This window comes from Leopardus geoffroyi, chromosome D4 (genome assembly GCF_018350155.1).
Source record: "Leopardus geoffroyi isolate Oge1 chromosome D4, O.geoffroyi_Oge1_pat1.0, whole genome shotgun sequence".
In the NCBI taxonomy this organism is placed as follows: domain Eukaryota; kingdom Metazoa; phylum Chordata; class Mammalia; order Carnivora; family Felidae; genus Leopardus; species Leopardus geoffroyi.
In genome coordinates this window covers 29,993,100-30,012,771 of record NC_059342.1, presented here as the reverse complement: position 1 = coordinate 30,012,771, position 19,672 = coordinate 29,993,100, and the positions used below count along the sequence as shown (strand labels likewise).

At 39.5% G+C, this 19,672-nt stretch overlaps 1 long non-coding RNA gene across 1 annotated transcript; it reads left to right on the top strand.

Moving 5' to 3' along the window:
* Nucleotides 1–1,400: 1,400 nt before the first annotated feature.
* LOC123593142 lies at nt 1,401–16,113 on the top strand. Its single transcript, XR_006710150.1, has 2 exons — nt 1,401–1,509; nt 15,415–16,113. It is a non-coding gene; the product is annotated as an uncharacterized LOC123593142 (long non-coding RNA).
* Nucleotides 16,114–19,672: the final 3,559 nt, after the last annotated feature.

Below are 19,672 nucleotides of genomic sequence, written 5' to 3'. Positions count from 1 at the left end.
TCTCTCTCAAAATAAATAAATAAGCTTAAAAAAAATGAGTTTATATCCCACCTGCATCCTTTGCTCCTTATGTGACCTTGGACCTCTCAGAGTTACTCTCCTGCTTTGAAAAATGGAACCAGATACCTACTCTGTAGAATATTGGGAGTTACCTGAGGAAAGTGCAGAATGGTGAGCTCACTTGGCCTGTAGCATGGTTACAGACTAGGTGCTTCATCACTGGGGGCCTTTCTCATTTCCTCACACCAAGTCTACTGGTCCCTGACCCTCCAGCCTCTCCGTTCTGATCAATCACACGTCACAGACAGATGAATCATCCTGAAGCAGCATTGGTGTATATCACATTTCCCCACCTCCCTCACCAGATCCAGACCCCCAGACAACAGCAGAAAACTTCTGTGGTTTCCCAGTGCCATTAAGATGTCCAAATCCCTTAAATTGACCTTTTATCTCCAGCACAATTTAGAATCAATGTATCCTTCACAGTGGCCTTTTCTTGCTCCTATATCTGAATCCTGTGTTCTAGGGAAACTTCGTCTCTGAACATGCCAGATACATGTCAGGCCCATCTCTACCTCCGCATTCATACTGTCCCCTTGCACACACTGCTTGCCTCCCCCTTTTCACTGATATGCATTCCATCCTTTCTTGGAGGTTCAAGTAAAGTCCCACCTCTCTTCTTTCCTGCCTTTCCTTCCTGCTGGCTAGTTAGTGTGTCTTACCTTGTTTTGTCATTAGTCATCTGTGTATGCAGCCGCTGACACCTAGCTTGGGTTCTATGGAAGATGTGCAGAAGCATGTGGTGATGATTGCAAATACAGAAGCACAAATTTCAAAGACACTTCTGTTTAGAAATGCCTTCGTAAATTCACCTGGAATTTGACTTATCACAATTTCCTTCCATTAAAGTTTTTTCAAAATTGTTAGCAGTAGCCAGATCGAAATAATCAAGCATTGAGTTTGTGTTGCTGTTAGGGTGGGGTGTGTGTGTGTGTGTGCATGTGTGTGTATCAGGGAACTGCACTGACTGGGTTAGCTTCACATCAATCCCAGTGGGAAACAGTTATCTGCACTCTGCTCTCCTTTGCCACTTTCAGGTGACAGGTTTCATCAGCTCACATCGGTTGTCCAAACATCCAAGATTGTACTGGAATTTAAGAAAGATAACTGGGGGCGCCTGGGTGGCGCAGTCGGTTAAGCGTCCGACTTCAGCCAGGTCACGATCTCGCGGTCTGTGAGTTCGAGCCCCGCGTCGGGCTCTGGGCTGATGGCTCAGAGCCTGGAGCCTGTTTCTGATTCTGTGTCTCCCTCTCTCTCTGCCCCTCCCCCTTTCATGCTCTGTCTTTCTCTGTCCCAAAAATAAATAAACGTTGAAAAAAAAAATTAAAAAAAAAATAAAAAATAAAAGAAAGATAACTGAAGCAAGTATGAGCCTGATGTTTGATCAGTATCCACCATTTTTTGAGCAGATCACCTCCCTGCAATGGTTTAATCTTGTAATATGCCAAGGTAAGTTGACTTCGCAGAGTTCCCTGGCAGGAGCTCAGGCAAACGAGTGGCTGTATTGGCAGTAAAAGGACATGAGGAAGGGGGTTCTGTTGAAGCTCTAAACTTGGCTGTTTAGATTCCAGGTATTCTTGGGAAGAGTTATACCTAAACCTGAACTTGGACAAAGGCCAAAAAATTATGCATTAATACCATACCCAGAATATCTGGGGATGCTGTCAAGTTGAAAGTTGGTCAGAATCCCTGTGCAATGGTGTAGCCTGAGCGGTACTGAATTTGAAACAATTAAGCCTCGAGTGAGAGGCTTTTTAGGAGGCTGTTAATTGGTGTCCATTTTTTTTTCTCTTTCTTTCTTTTCTTTTTTCTTTTTTTTTGCCTAATAACGGAAGAGTTTTAAGTCTCAACTCCAAAAAGGAAGACATTGATCCAGCTCAGAGATTTGCAATACCTTCATCATACAGAAGGTTGCTAATGCTCTCAGAAGAAAGCCTCTACCAAGGAGAATATTTGCATATGGAGCCCTCCCAGGTTAGCCTGAGAGAAGCATGCTATGTCACATAGCGAGAGCAGCCCTAGTAGCCAATAGAAGGGATTAAGACTTGCAGAGCACTCCAAAGTTGTAGAACTGATACTGATGTCCAAAGATGGCTGGTCAAGCACACACCTCAGGCTTAGTGAACAGCTAGTCCAGATGGAGCCAGTCAGGAAGCTCTGGGAATATTTCTTCAAACAGATAAAACTGATTGCATCCCAAGTGCATTTGAACATATTCAGAGGACATCATACAACTTTTGAATTAATGATAAGGCAATGGGAAGCTAAGAAAATGAAAAAATAGATAGCTCAATATCACCTCTGGGACAAACAAAATTTTATTCAAAAAAGGAAAAGCATCCAAAGTATACTGCAGAGATCAGTTTTATATACTATTTCCATTTGTCCTAATTATATAAACACTAAATATTTATCTATTTAAACTTACAACATAACTATTTTTGGAGGTTTGGAAGGGATGGGTAGCAGGTGTGCAGCAGTATGGAGAGGGTAGGAGAGAAGGAGAAAGAGAGTGGAATATTCAAATTCCAAATCGGAAACTCAATAGAGAATGTCTATATGAAATATCAGATAGAAGTATGTTATTTAAATATATTATGGTTGGTTCTGGGAAAAAGAAAAGAGGATTTAAAACAAAGATATATGGATGAAAAGACAGGTTATGCTGCTTTAACAACAACAACAACAACAACAAACACTTCAAAATACAAATGCTCAAATGACATAGGTATATCCTTTCTTGTTTGATATGGTCCAGAGAGAAGCATTTGGGGGTGGAAGGTTGATGTTATGACCCTCAAGGTGGCTTCCATGTCTGGGACCACAGCAGCAATTCTGGTTCTTGTCATTCCAGCTAGGGCGGGGGTGGGGGGGAATGGGGGGTGGAGAAGAGGGCAATAGGTCAGGGAAACACATGTGCATACTTTGACAGAAACACTCCCCAGAAGTAGCACAGATCTATTGGCCAGACTGTGGGCATATGGCCTCACTGAGCTGCAAGGGAGCCTGGGAAATGCAATAACTAGCTGTTGGCTATGTGCTCCACTAAAACATGGAAAAAGACAGGAACTAATGTCAGGGCTCAACCAGCAGCCTCTGTCAAATAAACTTTGTAGAATTATTTGACTCTTTTAACCAAGTGCCTATGTAACTTCAATACAAACTAAAATGGAATTTAAGACAGGGTGCCTCAAGATCATCTTTTGAACAATGAAATAAATGAATAGAAACAGGGTCCTGAAGCAGAATGCAGGCACCACCAGAATAGACAGTACAGATGGCACAGAACCAAGAGGATCCAGTCCTGTTTGGCACTATGCTTTATGTCCTCCCATTTCAGGATGCTTATAGCTCCTTTTCTGGTATGAATATTCTATACATTCTGCAAGAACACATGGGCACCCCTGCAAACCTATGATTTTATAGTAAATCATTCCAAAACAACAAGAGTCTGAGATGGAGATTAGTGTGTAGGACGTAGGCAAAGGGAAGGAAGCAGGATTGGGCAGGGGGAGAAGCTGGGAGTTCTGGAGCTGGGATGGACCAGAGGTATCAAGGCAAGGAAACCAGACTTTTATATCCCAGTATCGATCAGCCTGGATGCTCATTGTCCCAGGAACTTGCAACATTAGGGATTAACCTTGTACAGAGTAGCTGTCTTTAGCTTGGGCAATTCACAGAAGGTCTGAGAAGGTTGTCCTGCCTCTAGCAGAACTACTACCAGCTCAGGGAACAAGTCCTTCATTACTGAAGAAGCATCTGAGCAATGTATCACAGCATCTACTCTATGTGGATCCTAGTAGCTGTCTCCAGGTCTCTGTGAAATCAATCATTTAGATTTGGGTTACAGCAGGAGTGGCTCTTCCATTCCTCTAGAGGAGAAGTTCAATGGTGGTGATCTCATGAGGACAACAGAGGGGTTGGGAGATGCCAGAGGACTTGGATGTATGTAGCAAGTATGCTCTTTGGCTTGGGTTATACTTTTGCTGGAGGTAGCTTTAAGATTGCTGTTGGAGATTAAAGGGAAGGGTCAAACCAGATACAGGCAAACCAGATAATATCTATGATTATACTTTGCTTTCATCTATGCTTTAGGATGATTAGTCAACAGTTGTTGGTTAACATATAAAGAACTCTTATGAGGAGTTTATATTAAAAGCAAGGGCTTCAAATAAGCCTATCTCCATCTGCCTCAAAGGGTATATTTGTTACCAGAGGGAGTATTAGAAGTAAGTTTGTTCTAGAGAAATGAGTGGTGTGAAAGCCTGTGGTTGGCTAAGAAGATTTCCAGGGGCACCTCCTCTTTTGATCTGGCAGACCCAGCAGTCAACACCTTTGGAATGATGCCCTAGGGATAGAATTCTGCACTGTAGTCCCAACTAATGGAGGGCAGGCAGTCTGTCACCTCTGTCACCTAATCCTGATGTCAAAATTTCATCGTGACCACATCAAACTGAATATTTCCTGCAAGGGGTTTGTCAGCGTTCCTAAAAAGACAAGAGAATGGGGACAAAAGGTTGAATGGTTTTCTGTGGGTACCTGCTAGTACACGTTTGAGTGTAGGTGGCAGGATTTGGTCTGAGGCTTGTTTTCATTTAAACATATGTCTTGTTGGTGAGGTTGTCTGGGGAGGGGACATAGACCTTCAATGGCCAGAGGCTATCGATATTTTTCAAAAGAATCTCATAATTGTGAATAGTCAAATTAGCCTAGGGTTACAGCAGGCTGACAAAGTGAATGATAGCTCATGTTATTGCTGGTTAACTGTCCCAATAATTAACCTGTAAAGTAATGACACCTGAAACAAATGTGATTATTAACACATTGGTTTAGTGCAATGATTGATTATAAAAATTAACTGCCCTGTCTTAGAAATTCAGTACATGGTATATGATAATAACAAAGTAAACCTAACTTGATCATTCTAGTTACTCGTTTGACACTTACGTGGTCTCTGTTATCAGACTTGGTCTTGGGCAGGTTCAGTATCTGGCTCAGGCTCTAGAATAAAGTCTCTCATGTACCTGATGATCTGTGGCATGGCTGTGGAAAACTGTTTCATTCCTACGTGTGAAAATCAAGAGGATTCTAATGGGAGAACATCACAGAAAAGTGAATTCACAGGCCAGCTTTTGTTGATGTGGCCTGGAGGAAGGGCCCCTGGGGCCGTGCAGTGACGCAAAATCATACCATCCAAATATTGAATGCAAGAGCATTAAAGGAGATGGGGAATAAAAGCCTCTGTCAATGTGATAGTAATCTGCAACTCTTGGAATTTGACACAACTTCCCACTGCTCCTCACACAAACCTGAAACTGGGACCAGGCTGTCCTCCTCCTGCCCCCAAGGGCTTACCCATAGATTCACATCTTGGCTCAGAAATCTGATTGCTCTTCTGTCTTCACAAACCCTCCCCACCCTTCAATAATCTTGTCTTCATAAACAAAGACAAAGATGTCTCCCCCAGCTCCATTGGCCAACATTAATCCCTTTGTGTGAACTCCCTTCATTTTACCACTTACGTATCTCATGCTTTTTCTTTTTGAGATCCTCAGTCCCAGGAAACTGAGGAAGAGCTTGTATCTGTCCAAGGCATCTCCATAGTGTTTTAACATAGGCTAGGAGATCAGGAGGTCCTCAATGTGTGCTTGCTGAGTCTCAGAGGTTGGAAACTCAGAAGACCTAGGGGGGCTGAGCAGGAGCAGCTGGGCTAAGGCAAACTAGAGAAGGAATTCAAATTCAAATGATTTTTTTAAAAAAAGCAGTTATAGCAAAACAGGACTGCTGTTGATCTGCAAGCATCAGGTTTGCAATTCCTGGTCTTTAAGAGATTAGCAAACAATGTCTGGTCCCCTACACTGGGTAAACCAATGGAACAGCAGAGAAGCATTATTTGCTTCACTCTGGACTTCTCCCTTAACCCAGGTTTGCTTCTGGGCAAAGAGGCACCCCAGGAAGTCACATTCAGATGATGTAAATGCATCCCTCTGTAAAGGGGCCATTATGCTCAAGGTACTAGTGTCCTCCAGATCTCACCCTGACCCTGAGTCCAGCTCTTTTGTCTTCTAGAATCTGCGCTGGGTCTCTGCTCCAATATAGTGTGCCATGCAGCTATGGGGGTAGTGTCAGAGGGCAGGTGGACAAAGGATGGAAACCAGCAGACTTTTCCTGTCCATGCAGTGCTGCCTGAAGGCAGAAACCAGCTTGTGCTTCTTTCTAAGGGTTTGGGATGGTGATGTTGGCATTTGGGAAAACAGAGAGATGTAGGTTATTTGAGGAAGAAGGTAGGACTATCTTCTGAAAGAAGGCTAAATGTGGAAACATACCCCCAAAATGTGGGAAAATGGGAGTCTTTATATTTCATGTAAACAAAGAATATAAGACAATCGAAAGATGAATGCAAATATCTTTTGATTTGCTTTTTTAAAGATACTCGTGTGAAAATAAGATCATGTGGAGATGAGATGACATGTCTGACTGTTGCTAACAACAGCTCTTTTGGGGCCAGGAGATGTGGAGCAAAATGTCTTCAGAAAGAGATTTCTCTCTGAAAACCATTACTCACTGCCCTGCTGCCAAGGTCACTGAGAGCTGCAGTTTTGCTGCTGTGAAACTGTTTACATCCAAGGATACACAGGGACACAAGGTCATGGGAGGTAAGCAAGCCTGGAGACCTCAAAGTCAAAAGACAATAAACACACTAACTTCCAGGGCTTTTAAAGAAGCTCAGGCGAGCCAAATTTCCACTTCAGATGTAGATTCACAACATCTTGTGGCAGATGGAAATAGAAGCAGGGCAAGAGTTGGTTCAAACTGAAGTACTATTAAGTTTTATCAGAACCAAAACAGGCACCAGAGGGTTAAGGTCTGGAATGGTTCTTCAAACCTGTCTGGAATAGAATGAAAACTCAATTGGCCTGGAGCACAGGGATTAAATTCAGGAGCAAGTTTCCAAGGAGACCTATAAGAACCCAGGGAGAGGAAAACCTCTTTCAGAAAATTCGTAAAATGTAATGAGTCGCCACTGAAGCAATGGAAAGAACATTTAGTGAAATGGCCAGGAGTGGATGGAGGCTTAGTGCAGAGACTCAACTATGACCTGAATAGGTGTCTCGTCAGCAAATTATTTAGGTATATTTAATTGAAATGCATTTGTAGCAAGTCAACTCCTACAAAAAAATGTGAAAATATCCTCCCTGGAAATAACATGGAGTTTTGTCCTAAATTTGACCACTCACATTAAGCAGTCTGAATAAATATGGCAGGACTTGGCACCCTTCTGAAGCATCATCTGCTAAGAAGAGAACGCTTTTAAATCTCCTAGAACTCCAAGAAAAGGTGCAGAATGCTTGGTTTCATGGGAGCCCAATGTCCCTGTCCACAGCATATCCTGCTTGCTTCTTCTCTCTCGCCATCCCGTGCTAAAGTTCTTCCTAAGGCATAAAAACAAATCTGACTCATTTCTTTCTTACTGAGAATCACAGCAACTTTTCTTTGAAATTCAACTTTAAGGAAAACAGAAAGGCTATTTTAATCAGAGAAAAACCTCAAGCTGAGTGAAAATTACTGCGCTGGTCCTGTTGAATGTAGACTAGAACCACTTTTGAAGTGATCATTAATTTTATGGAAGTGATATACACCAGAATGAACTTCCATCCTACTTTATAATCAATCAGTTAATCAACTAGTCCCAGAGGAGTAGGAATACTTTGCATTCTCTGTAATGCTGCGTGAGGTTATGGAGAACATAGTGTCACTGTGTGGTAATTGAATGTTCAGGGCTGGATTCAAGTAATTTTAACCACAGAATTGAAATTATCAGGTAGAGAGAGAAGGAAATGCAGAATGACTTAACCAACTACTTCATGAAAAGGAAACATCCAGGACCTGTTTCTATGTCCTCATTTGGTGGGATTTCTTTAAAAATGTGGCAAATTATGATACCTTTGAAAAAATCTTTAAACTTAAGCATTTCTAAAAATATGTGTGCAACCGTAGGAAACACCAGAAAATGCATTTTGTCTATGGTTTATGCACATTCATTTTATGTATTTTTTCCTGAAATCACCATGCATTAGTATTTTTCAAATTTTTTTCTGTAATATTCTTTTAAAAAGTCCTAATTCTAGTTTATCACACTTTGAAACAACTTTTTCTACGCAGATTCGACTAGATTCCACAGTATATTTCACATGCCAGAGCAAAAGTTTTCTTGTACAAGGTCATTTCTATTAGACTAAAAGTGTTTGGGTTTATCATTTATAAGTTATTTTAAAGAAACAATTAAACTTCGAAAGTTAACCACCTTAGTTGTTGTTGTCAAGACTGTATTCCCATAAATGTGGCCCTGAAAAAGAACATTTGCTAGTGTTTCTTTAATGCATAAAATTGTAAAGAACACACTAATGTTCTGAATTCATGTAGATAATGAAAAATTTAAGCTGTACAGAAAGTAATACAATGAAAGTAATATTCTACTTCCTTTTCTGGTTATTCTCATCCCAGTTATTAGCAATTTCTTACAGTTCTAGAAAACATTTTTCCTCATACATCAAAATAGGCATTGCACTTACACATACATGAACACACAGATGGACATATTTTAAAATTTTTATAGGGGGATCATACAATCAATACCTAGAGTGCCTCATCTGGTTTGTTTTCACATAATAAGATGTTTTGAAGAACTTCCATGTTAGCACAAACAGACCAGACTCACTCCATTTAGCAGCTACATAGCATCCAGTTCTGTTGGATGTTGTATATATCCAATATATTCTACAACATATTTCAGTATCCCTTTGTTAATTGACATTTAAACAGTTTCCAGGTTTTTCTGATTAAAAAAATGCTGACTGAAGATCCCTTTATAGCTTGGCTTTAAAAAAGGAGCGTATTAGTAGGTTAAATTCCTAGAAGTGGAATTTTCTTCAAAAAGAAGTTTTCTTTTTCAATCTATTCTAACCTTTAATGTTGCCTACAATTTAGAAGGGGAAAGCTTTCTAATTTTGCTTAGGTTAGGGGAAAAAATGGAAAATACCGATGACACCCAGTGTAGAAGTCCAGCGGCATTGATTCGTTTCAAATTTAAGTGGGGAGGTGCTTATCTTGAAGAGGTGCTTAAAGTGAGGTCCTTAACAACGTTGTTCTCACTCTAGAAGAACACAAAATGAGCTATCAAGTGAATAGCATTTCCTGCTTAGCAGGCTGTGGAGAAAGTTCCATAATATGGCCATCTAAAAATTATTGGTACCTGATCAGATCTTTGTGATTAAGTCACACTGAAGGCATTAGCTATCTGGTCTCTCTCAGATAAGATTTATGTGAAGCTTTTAGACCTGGTCCTCAAGTGGAGTCACCAAGGAGATTTCTTTGGATAAAATAATTCCCCTGTGTATATCATCTAAGTGGTCCCCGGGCCATGTGTAATTTTACGAGACCTAGATGTTGTAGGGTAGAAGCCAATTTTAGAATCTTGCTTTCATTAAATGCAGAATGTTCATCCTATTGGGAAAAACTCAACTCCTTTTGCCAGTATTAGCAGCCAGACCAAACCTTCTGTATATCAGCACCATATGACAGATTCAAATTATGCCTAAGTCACTGGGGTTGGCAGAGATCGAAGGGGACTGTGTCCTTAAAAAAACAAAATTGCTGATGTAAGTCTGAATATAGAAGTTTCATTTTAGGAAAAAGAGAAACTTTTCTGGGCAAGGCTAGATTTGCTCCATAAATCAGGTCAGGCAAATTCCCACAAGGCCAGGCCCTTGGGTGTTTCTAAGAAGAGCAGACCACTGACACCCCCTTTACTCAATCGTGGCCTGTTTGCGAGTCCAGCTGGGCTCCCCTAGGTGATAGTCTTTTGGACATTTCTGGGAGTTTGAGAAAACTAACGCTCCATGATTTCCTTTCACTTAGTTGTGACTAGGAACCATTCTTCCATAGGTTTTCTGTACTCTTAGTACATGAACAGTCAGAATTTGGATGGATAAAAAAGCAGGCAAGATATGGTCAATGATATATTTCTGTCCCTGAGAAATTCCCACTGAAAATTAGATATGGATCTCACATAACAAACAGGAATAAAAAATATGACAAATGGGAAATTGCAGAAATAGATGGAGATACCTATGGAGCAAAGCAGACTTGAACTGCTTTGATTAGATGTGCTGGTCCATTTTATTCATTAATCCTTTGAATAGAGACACCTGGGTGGTTCAGTTGGTTGAGCTTCTGACTTCGGCTCAGGTCATAATCTCACAGTTTGTGAGTTCGAGCCCTGCATTGGACTCTGTGCTGACACTCAGAGCGTGGAGCCTGCTTCGGATTCTGTGTCTCCCTCTCTCTCTGCCCCTCCCCCACTCATGCTCTGTCTCTCTCTGTCTCAGAAGTAAATAAACATAAAAAAAATTTTTTTAATCTTTTGAACAAATATTTTTGAGCATCTATTCATCAGACTCTTCCAGGTATATGTATTCAAAGATTTTTACACCATAAATAAAGTAATGCTTTGAGTTTAAAATGATTTCTGTCACAACTACCACTGTTGTACTGTGGTACAACAAATAGAAGATCTACAGGAGCAAAAACATACCAGACAAATAATAGAAAAAAAGAAAGAAAGCTGGGTTTTAAAAATATAATATAAAATGAATATTTATAGAATCTGAAAAAATAACTTCTTTTTAATGATAAAGGAATATATTTTTTTTCTTTTTTTTTTTAATTTTTTTTTCAACGTTTATTTATTTTGGGGACAGAGAGAGACAGAGCATGAACGGGGGAGGGGAAGAGAGAGAGGGAGACACAGAATCGGAAACAGGCTCCAGGCTCTGAGCCATCAGTCCAGAGCCTGACGCGGGGCTCGAACTCACGGACCGCGAGATCGTGACCTGGCTGAAGTCGGACGCTTAACCGACTGCGCCACCCAGGCGCCCCAATAAAGGAATATATTTTGAGGGGTGCCTGGGTGGCTCAGTTGGTTAAGCTTCCGACTTTGGCTCAGGCCATGATCTTGAGGTTCGTGAGTTTGAGCCCCGCATTGAGCTCTTGGCTGTCAGCACAGAGCCCACTTCAGATCTTCTGTCTCCCTCTCTCTGCCTCTCTCATTTTCTCTCTCTCTGTCAAAAATGAATAAACATTTTTTAAAAAAGAATATTTTTTCCCCAAAATCCAAGGAACTTATATAAAATTAACCATATATTAGGCCCGTGTATCCCAATAAATATTTTTAAAATGCAGATCACATTCCCTGATCATAATACGGGGGAGGAGGAAGGGAAATCACTTAAAAAAGAAAGAAAGAAGAAAAGAAAAGAAAGAAAAAGAAAGAGACAAAGAAAAGAAAAGAAAAGAAAAGAAAAGAAAAGAAAAGAAAAGAAAAGAAAAGAGAAAAGAAAAAAAGGAGCGCCTGGGTGGTGCAGTCGGTTAAGCATCCAACTCTTGATCTCGACTCAGGTCATGATCTCACAGTTCATGAGTTTGAGCACCACTTCAGGCTCTGTGCTGATGGTGCAGAGCCTGCATGGGATTCTGTTTTTCCTCTCTGCCCCTCCCCTGTTTGTGCTCTGTCTCTCAAAATAAATAAACTTAAAAAAAAAAAAAAAAGAAAAAAAGAAAAAAGAAAAGAAGCCAGAGGCCATAACTCCTGTCAACCTCTGGATCAAACCATACCTGAAAATAATTTAACTTTGGACTTGTGGGTTATTTTCACCAGAACCTCCTACTCCTTCTTTTAAAATCAAACTTTCCGATGCTTGCAATAAAAATATTCTAATATTATCATCTGGAAATTCTATATTCCATCTAATTATAAATCAAATGTGACTAAATAATAAAGATATTTTCAGACCAAGTTTAGCTCTCATATGGCTTTTCTCAGGATGAATAATACCGGAATCTGAGACACAGAGAATTGAACCCAGGAGAATGACAGAGGGAAGTTCCAGAATGCAGCTGTGCAGCAAACCTTGAAGAACAGTCAGTGTGGGGGAGCTAGGTGTCCAGGAAGGAGGTGTCTTGGAAAAGAAGATTTCGTACATTTGATAGTATTCTTTGGAGAATGGGGGGAAAAAATTAAAGATGAAGTAAAGCCAGCAACGGCAGAATAAATAAGCAATTAGAAGCTCCAGGAGGAACAAGAAAAAGAAATATAAACGTAGAGCATTCTTTGGATCTGCAGTGAACAATATTTACATGGTCATAATAACATAAGCACTTTAGTGAGTTTCAGCTTTTAGAATCAAAGCCTTGGCACAGTCCAATGGATTTAACCATTTCAGAGCAGAGTCTAAATAATAAATAACATCAACCTTGATGATGTGAAATTTTCAAGGACAGACCACAGAACATGGGAAGCAGAAAGGGAGAAGTGACAGAAGAGGAAAATACCAGGAGCCTCAAGTCCTTACCTTAGGAACTGACCAAAAAAAAAATGTGTAAGAATATTATTCAAAGATACAAAAACAACCACCAGAGATAAAAATAGTGATGTGACTGTATACAAGATGGGACAGAAGATGAGCTAAATCCTTACTGTGGCAGGAAGTCAAGAAAAGTTCACTTCTTAAAGGGATAAATCAAGAAATAGGGGTTTATATAGTTTATTTAGAGGTAATGAAAAAATTTAAAGACATTGAGAATCACATCAAGAACTAAAATCAGAAAATGTTACGAGAATAACATGGTTGATTGGGACTGAGATTAGGATCTTGACTGAGATGGGGCTAGGGACTGATATTTTCATTTTAAATTCTTATGATCCAAATAAGTATTTAAACCATGTGTAGATTGCTTTGATAAAAATAAAATTTCAATGCTTAAAAAAAGAAATCAGACTCAACCCCACTCATAATTAAAGGAATTCAACCTAATCACTTTCAATTGATCAATTTTACAAATATATGCAAAAGGCCAGGATATGAGGAGCAAGGAGGGAAATTAAAAATATTTTAGCAACCAGAATAGAACAGACACCAGCCACTCAGAACTGATGCTGGCCATAAAATACCACATGTCCATCCTGGTGCCTGGCAACTTCATAGCAGTCTAAGGGAAGGCAACTTGGTTGCTATTGGTAGGGGTGTATGTTGAATGCAAGCCTTCTGAAGGACATCACTGTCTATTGTGTATTCTTTTCAAAGCTATTAAGAAAGATTTACTGTTTGAATTAGCATATTCATCTTTGTAAAACATAAAAAGGATATGATTTTTGTAAAAGTCTTATTGAAATGTAATTCATAAACTACATATTTCACCAATTGAAAGTGTACAATTCAAGGGATTTTAGGTTATTCTATTCCCAGAGTTGTGCATCTTTGCATAATTGATTTTAGAACATTTTCATCATCTCAAAAACAAACTCTTTTAGCTATCATTTCCCAATGCCCCCATTTCTCCCAGTCATAGGTAATCACTAATTGACTCTGTCTATAGTCCCCCACCTTTTTCTGGACATTTCATATAAATAGAATTATATAATATGTGGTCCTTTGTGACTGGCTTCTTTCACTTAACATAATATTTTCAAGCTTCCTCCATGTTATACTATGTATCAGTAGTTCATTTCTTTTTTTTTTTTTAGTTTTTTTTTAATGTTTATTTATTTTTTAGAGAGAGAGACAGAGTGCAATCGGGGGAGGGGCAGAGAGAGAGGGAGTCACAGAATCTGAAGCAGCCTCCACGCTCTGAGTGTCAGCACAGAGCCCAACATGGGGCTTGAACTTGCAAGCCGTGAGATCATGACCTGAGCCAAAGTCGACACTCAACCTACTGAGTCATCCAGGCACCCCAGTAGCTCATTTCTTTTTGTTGCCAAATAACAGTCCATTGTATAGATATGCTGCATTTTATTTATACAGTCATCAGTTGATGGACACTTGAGTTGTTTCCACTCTTGGCTATTATGAATAATGGTGCTATAAACATTCATGTAAAAGTTTTTGTGTGGGCATATGTTTTCATTTTTCCAAGCAATAGAGCAAGGAGTGGATTTGCTGGGTCAAGTAATGCAGTATTTAACTTTTTGAGGACTGTCAAACTATTTTCCAAAGTGGCTACACTATTTTACATTTATTCCCACCAGCAGTGTATGGGGGTTCCAATTTCTCCACATCTTCTCCAACATGTATTATTATCTGACTTCATGATTTTAGCCTCCTAGTTTATCGGCCATTTGTAGTATCTTCTTTGGAAAGCTATTCAGATACTTAGCTCATTTTTAAATTGAGTTGTCTTTTTCACTGACCTGTAACTGTTCTTTATATATTCTGGATATGAGTACTTTTTCCAATATATGATTTGCAAATATTTTCTCCCATTCTGTGGGTTGTACTTTTACTTTATTGATTGTATCCTTTGAAACACAGAATTTTTGAAGTCCAGTATATCTATTTTTAATTTGTTGCTTATGCTTTCTGTCATATCTAAAAATTTATTACCAAATCCAGATTCACAAAGGTTTGTCTCTATGTCTTCTTCTAAGATTTTTACAGTTTGGGGTCTTCCATTTAAGTTTTTCATCCATTTTGAATTAATTTTGTCTGTGGTGTGAGGTAAGGGTCTGACTTCATTCTTTTTCATGTGCCTTTCCAGTTGTCCTATCACCATTTTTTGAAGAGACTATTCTTTCCCTCATTGAATGGTCTGGACACTCTTGTAGAAATCAATTAGCCATAATTGTATAAGATTACTTTTTGACTCTAAATTCAATTCTATTCACATCTATGTCTAGCCTTGTGCTAGTTCTACACTCCCTTAGTTATTATAACTTTGTAATAATCTTTGAAATCAGGAAGTGTGAGTCCTCCACCTTTTTGTTTTTTTATTGTTTTGGCTATTCTGGGGCCCTTCCATTTCCACATGAATTTCAGGATCAGCTTCTCAATTTCTACAAAGGGATTCTAATAGGGATTGTGTGGAATCTGTGCAGAGTTTGGAGAGTTTTTGACATCATGCAGAGGCCCACCTATGGTGTGGGATCAAACTGAATGTTCCAAACTTTGAGAAACATACCATTATTGCCCATGTCTGCTTGTCTGGTTCACAGACTAGCGAGAGCTTAGATGAGAAGAAAAAATCTTTGGCCTCTGGGATTGGAGGCATAAGTCTGTACCCCAGGTCATAAGGAATTGGTCATGAGCATGCCTTTTGACTAGAGGTAAGTTGGTTCCTGCAACTTGCTTAATCTTATGTATGTTTATGATTTTATGCTTAGCCTTTAAATGTCTTTAAGTGTCTTTTCTATTTTGCCCACCCCAAGGATTCTTTATAAGGGTGAAGCCAAGAAACCAGTGTAAAAAAAAAAAAAAAAAGTAATTATCCCTTCTTTTCTCAAACCTTTTTTTTTTTTTTCAGTCTTTCCCTATCCATAATCAAGGCTGGCAAAGACAGAACTTCCAAGAGTACTGGAGTGGAGGCAAAGCAGAGCAAAGGGTTGGGTCTGGGACACAGAAGAGGATGGGAACACCTCACCTTAATGAATCTCGTCTCCATGATATTAGCATATCATTCAGGACATTTCCTACCAGAGCTCTTGATAAGTACAAGCATTTTCTTGCCTCTTCTGCCTCTGGACTATAAGTTCCTCAAGGCCAAGCATTTGTTCAGAGCTATTTCTCCAGTACTTAGCAGAGTTCATGGCAGGCAAACTGGTGCTCAAACATTTGTTGCATAACTATTGTCATGTTTCAAATGAGAGTACCTCGTGTAGTTGTAATGGCCATCAAATCAGATGATGCATGGGGAAATGATAATAATTGTAAGGACCCACAAATATAACACATTTGTTTTCAAAAAGACATTTTTTAAAGAAGCAAAATGTGAGTACGATATCACCTGAATATGGTGTTGGAAACACCTCCTCTGAACAAGAAATGAGAACGCTGGTTCCAATGAAATATGATGATTATAAACACATCATCAGATTTGAAATTTTTGTGATTCCTGTGATGTCTCATGCAGATTCCCAATTTCAACATATGTTGGTTAAATAAATGAAGAAAGGTCAGATCTTTTATGACTAGATGTTTATAACAATGTATATTTTAAATCTTATCTTCTCTTGACTGTCTTTTCATACAAGTTTGTTTTTATTGGACCACCGGCAGCAAATTCCTGCAATTTTATAGCCATGTGACATTGTTGTCATTGCTTTTAGCACAGGCATCTGTTAGTAAAGAGACTAAAAGTATTCTCTTATGAGTCACTAAAATACACTTGCCAAGACCAATTAAACTAGTGCCAAATATGACAAGTCACCAGAAGACTTTTAACAATTTATACTGTTTTTGCTGGGGAAGGGAAATAAAGAAGAGAAAGAGGTAAATTTGCATAACACTTTTTTTTTTTCTGGTGAGCCTCAAAAGCTATAATCACTGAAATTCAGTAATGCTAAGTGCATTACTATTGCTTCTGGTATTTTCTACACCATAAACCAGAGATAATAATTAAGATTCTTGGTGGTTGGTCCTTTCCACCTCCACAGTACAAAATATGCCTTATTTTTCCTGAGCAGGAAGTGCTAACCAAACATGAATGAACAAAGTATAGAAGAAGCAATGCTGAATTTTAGGTTTCTGAATAATTAGGGGTTGGCCATATACTTAACAGGCAATAAGGTAAAATTCTGCAAATGAAACAGTCTGAAGGTAGGAAATTTAGCTCAAATAAAGGTTTGGAATATAGTTAAGAGGACTTACAGGGTTAGTATGTTGCCGCACCAGGTTCAAAAGTAGTAACTAGTTGGCAGGACTTTCAGGAAATGGGACATCTCATTAAATGTAAGTCTTAAGAAACAGTATAAATTTGTCACAATGTAAAACATAAAGAACAAGAAGAACATTTGATTTACCTTGTATCTTACCACTGAAACCTCACTCCTCAAGTGGAAAACTGAGGCAATTATGTCGACAAAATTGGGACTCTGGTATTATTTTTTCAAAAATATTCTAAAAATAGAGGAAAATATACCTTTGGAATCCTGTGACCTGGAGGCATCCTGGCTGCTTTGGCAATGCCTGATTATCCTTGGAATCCTGTGGTCTGAGACACTTCGCATCAAATGGGCACCCGCAGGAAACATTGCCCCTGAAGACCCCTGTGGTAAATTCTTCAGGTCGGTCAAGTGCTATGAAACAGTCCCCCAAAGTATAGCTTGGCTGAGATTGAATTTAAAGACACGAAAATTGCTGCAAAAAAAAAATACTTTAGGTTGGCTTTTTTTATTTTAACCAACTTCATTCTGGAATAATTTTAGACATGTATAAAATTTGCAAAGATAGTAGAGATAGCCCCTGAAGTTCGCTTAGCTTCCTGAATAGTAACATCTTACGTCACCATCGTAAATTTGTCAAAACCAAGAAATTGACAATGGTTAATCCATAGCCTTTGAGGGTAGGTTAAGTTAGGATAATTATCAAACTTTTTAGAGGACATGAAGAAAAATTTGTCATATGGACAAAATAAGCACTATTTTCTTATGGGATGAGCCCAGGAAAAAGTAAAAGTTTAACACCTTTCAAAGTCCAAATTTCAAGTCTTTAGCAGGGTGTAATCGGGTGAACCAGGGCAATGCTTCTCAAATTTCAATGTCCACATGAATCACCTGAGCATCCTCTTAAAATACAGATTTTGTGGGGCACCTGGGTGGCTCAGTTGGTTAGGCAACTGACTCTTGATTTTGATTCAGGTCATGATCTCACTGTTTGTGCATTTGAGCTCTGTGACAGCACAGAGCCTGCTTGGCATTCTCTCTCTCTCCCTCTTTCTCTGCCCCTCCCCTGCTCACTCTCTCTTTCTCTTTAAAAATAAATAAACTTCATTTTTTTTAATATCTAAAAAATACAGATATTGATTCAATACGTCTAGGCTGGAACTGCTCCTCAAGCTTTCCATTGAAGCTGATCCTGTTGACCCTAGAACACACTTGAAATAGCAAGAATATAGAGAAGTGCTTCCAATAGAACTTTCTGTGATGATGGAAATGTCCAATGTGACAGCTACTAGCCGCATGTGGCTATGGAGCACTCGAAATGTGGCTACTGCCACTGAGGAACCGGATATTTCATTTTAGTTAGTTCAAATTTAAATAGGCAGGGTGGCTAGTGACTACCAGATTAGACAACACAGAATTAGTGTGTTTCATAATCAAAAATATTCTCCCTCATTCTGAAAGATCTAGGTTTTTAAATACTTCCGAGAAAGGAAAAAAGAGAGAAGAGGACACAGAAGGAGAGATGGAAATATGTTTGTGTACATTGCACATGATAATAAGCAACAAACTTCAAAACAAAGTTACCCATTAAGATTAATCTGGATGGGTGGGGGCCTGGGTGGCTCAGTTGGTTGAGTGTGTGACTGTTGATCTTGGCTCAGGTCGTGATCTCATGGTTCATGAGATCGAGTTCCATGTTGGGCTCTGAGCTGACAGCACAGAACCTACTTGGAATTCTCTCTCTCCTTCTTTCTCTCTGCTCCTCTCCCATGCTCTCTCGCTCTCTCTCTCAAAATAAATAAACATTAAAAAAAAAGATTAAGTGTGCCTGGGTGGCTTGGTTAAGCATCCAACTTTGCCTCAGGACATGATCTCACAGATTGTGAGTTCGAGCCCCATATCAGGTTCTGTGCTGACAGCTCAAAGCCTGGAGCCTGCTTCAGATTCTGTGTCTCCCTCTCTCTCTGCCCGTCCTCTGCTCGTGCTGTCTCTCTCTCTCTCTCTCAAAAATAAATAAACATTAAAAATAAAATAAAATAATTTTTTTTTAATTTGAAAAAAGATTAATCTGGATGGGCAGTGACAGGGGCTTGACATTACCACATGTGCCAGTGAATCAAAGATGCCTCATCCCACTGAGCAGACAGCCAGTGACAAAATTATCTTTCTTTTCAAATGAGGATGCTGCAAAGTGCTGACCTAAACTGGGGCTCTCCCCTTTGTCCTGTGGTGGAATGGGAACCATTAAAGATGCATTTCCAGGTGAATGGAGTCTTGTTACATGGTGACCTTGCAGAGGGACATTCTGTTCAACAGCAGGTAGCCCACCTATCTCTCTGTGAAAGTCTTCTGAGTCCCTTTTTGGCTCCAGCTAAACCATGGCAGCATTTGGAGCTTGGCAGAAGTCTATATCCACTGAATGAAGATTCAGCCCCAGAATCTAGCCTCAGATGTACCATTCTGCATTTATTTTGCACACACTGAAAACTGAAAGCTACCCTCAGTCAGTCCCATTTCTACTTTTGGACCCCTCTGGTTCTCTATTGAATCAATTCTCCAAGAATAATACACACAACATGTTGTTCCTGAGCACTTTGTGATCTGAAAATGTACACCGTTGCATGGAGGACCCCCTGGTATCACTAACACGAGGACCTGGAGCCTGCCTTTCATGTATATCCTTAGAGTAGGTCATGGCAAGCTAGACTCTCCTAGTGATTCTGCCATTCATTGCCAAGAGCAAAGGAAGGTGTCAGCATATAAAGATCTTGAGTGCTCAGTGGACACTGAAGGTTTGGGTAAGTTCTGATTGAGAATACCCAGGACGCTCCACAGGTGACAATGCCCCCTGGAAGTGTAATCCAGGACTCAAAGTTTCACTTTAAGTATTATCCTCAATGT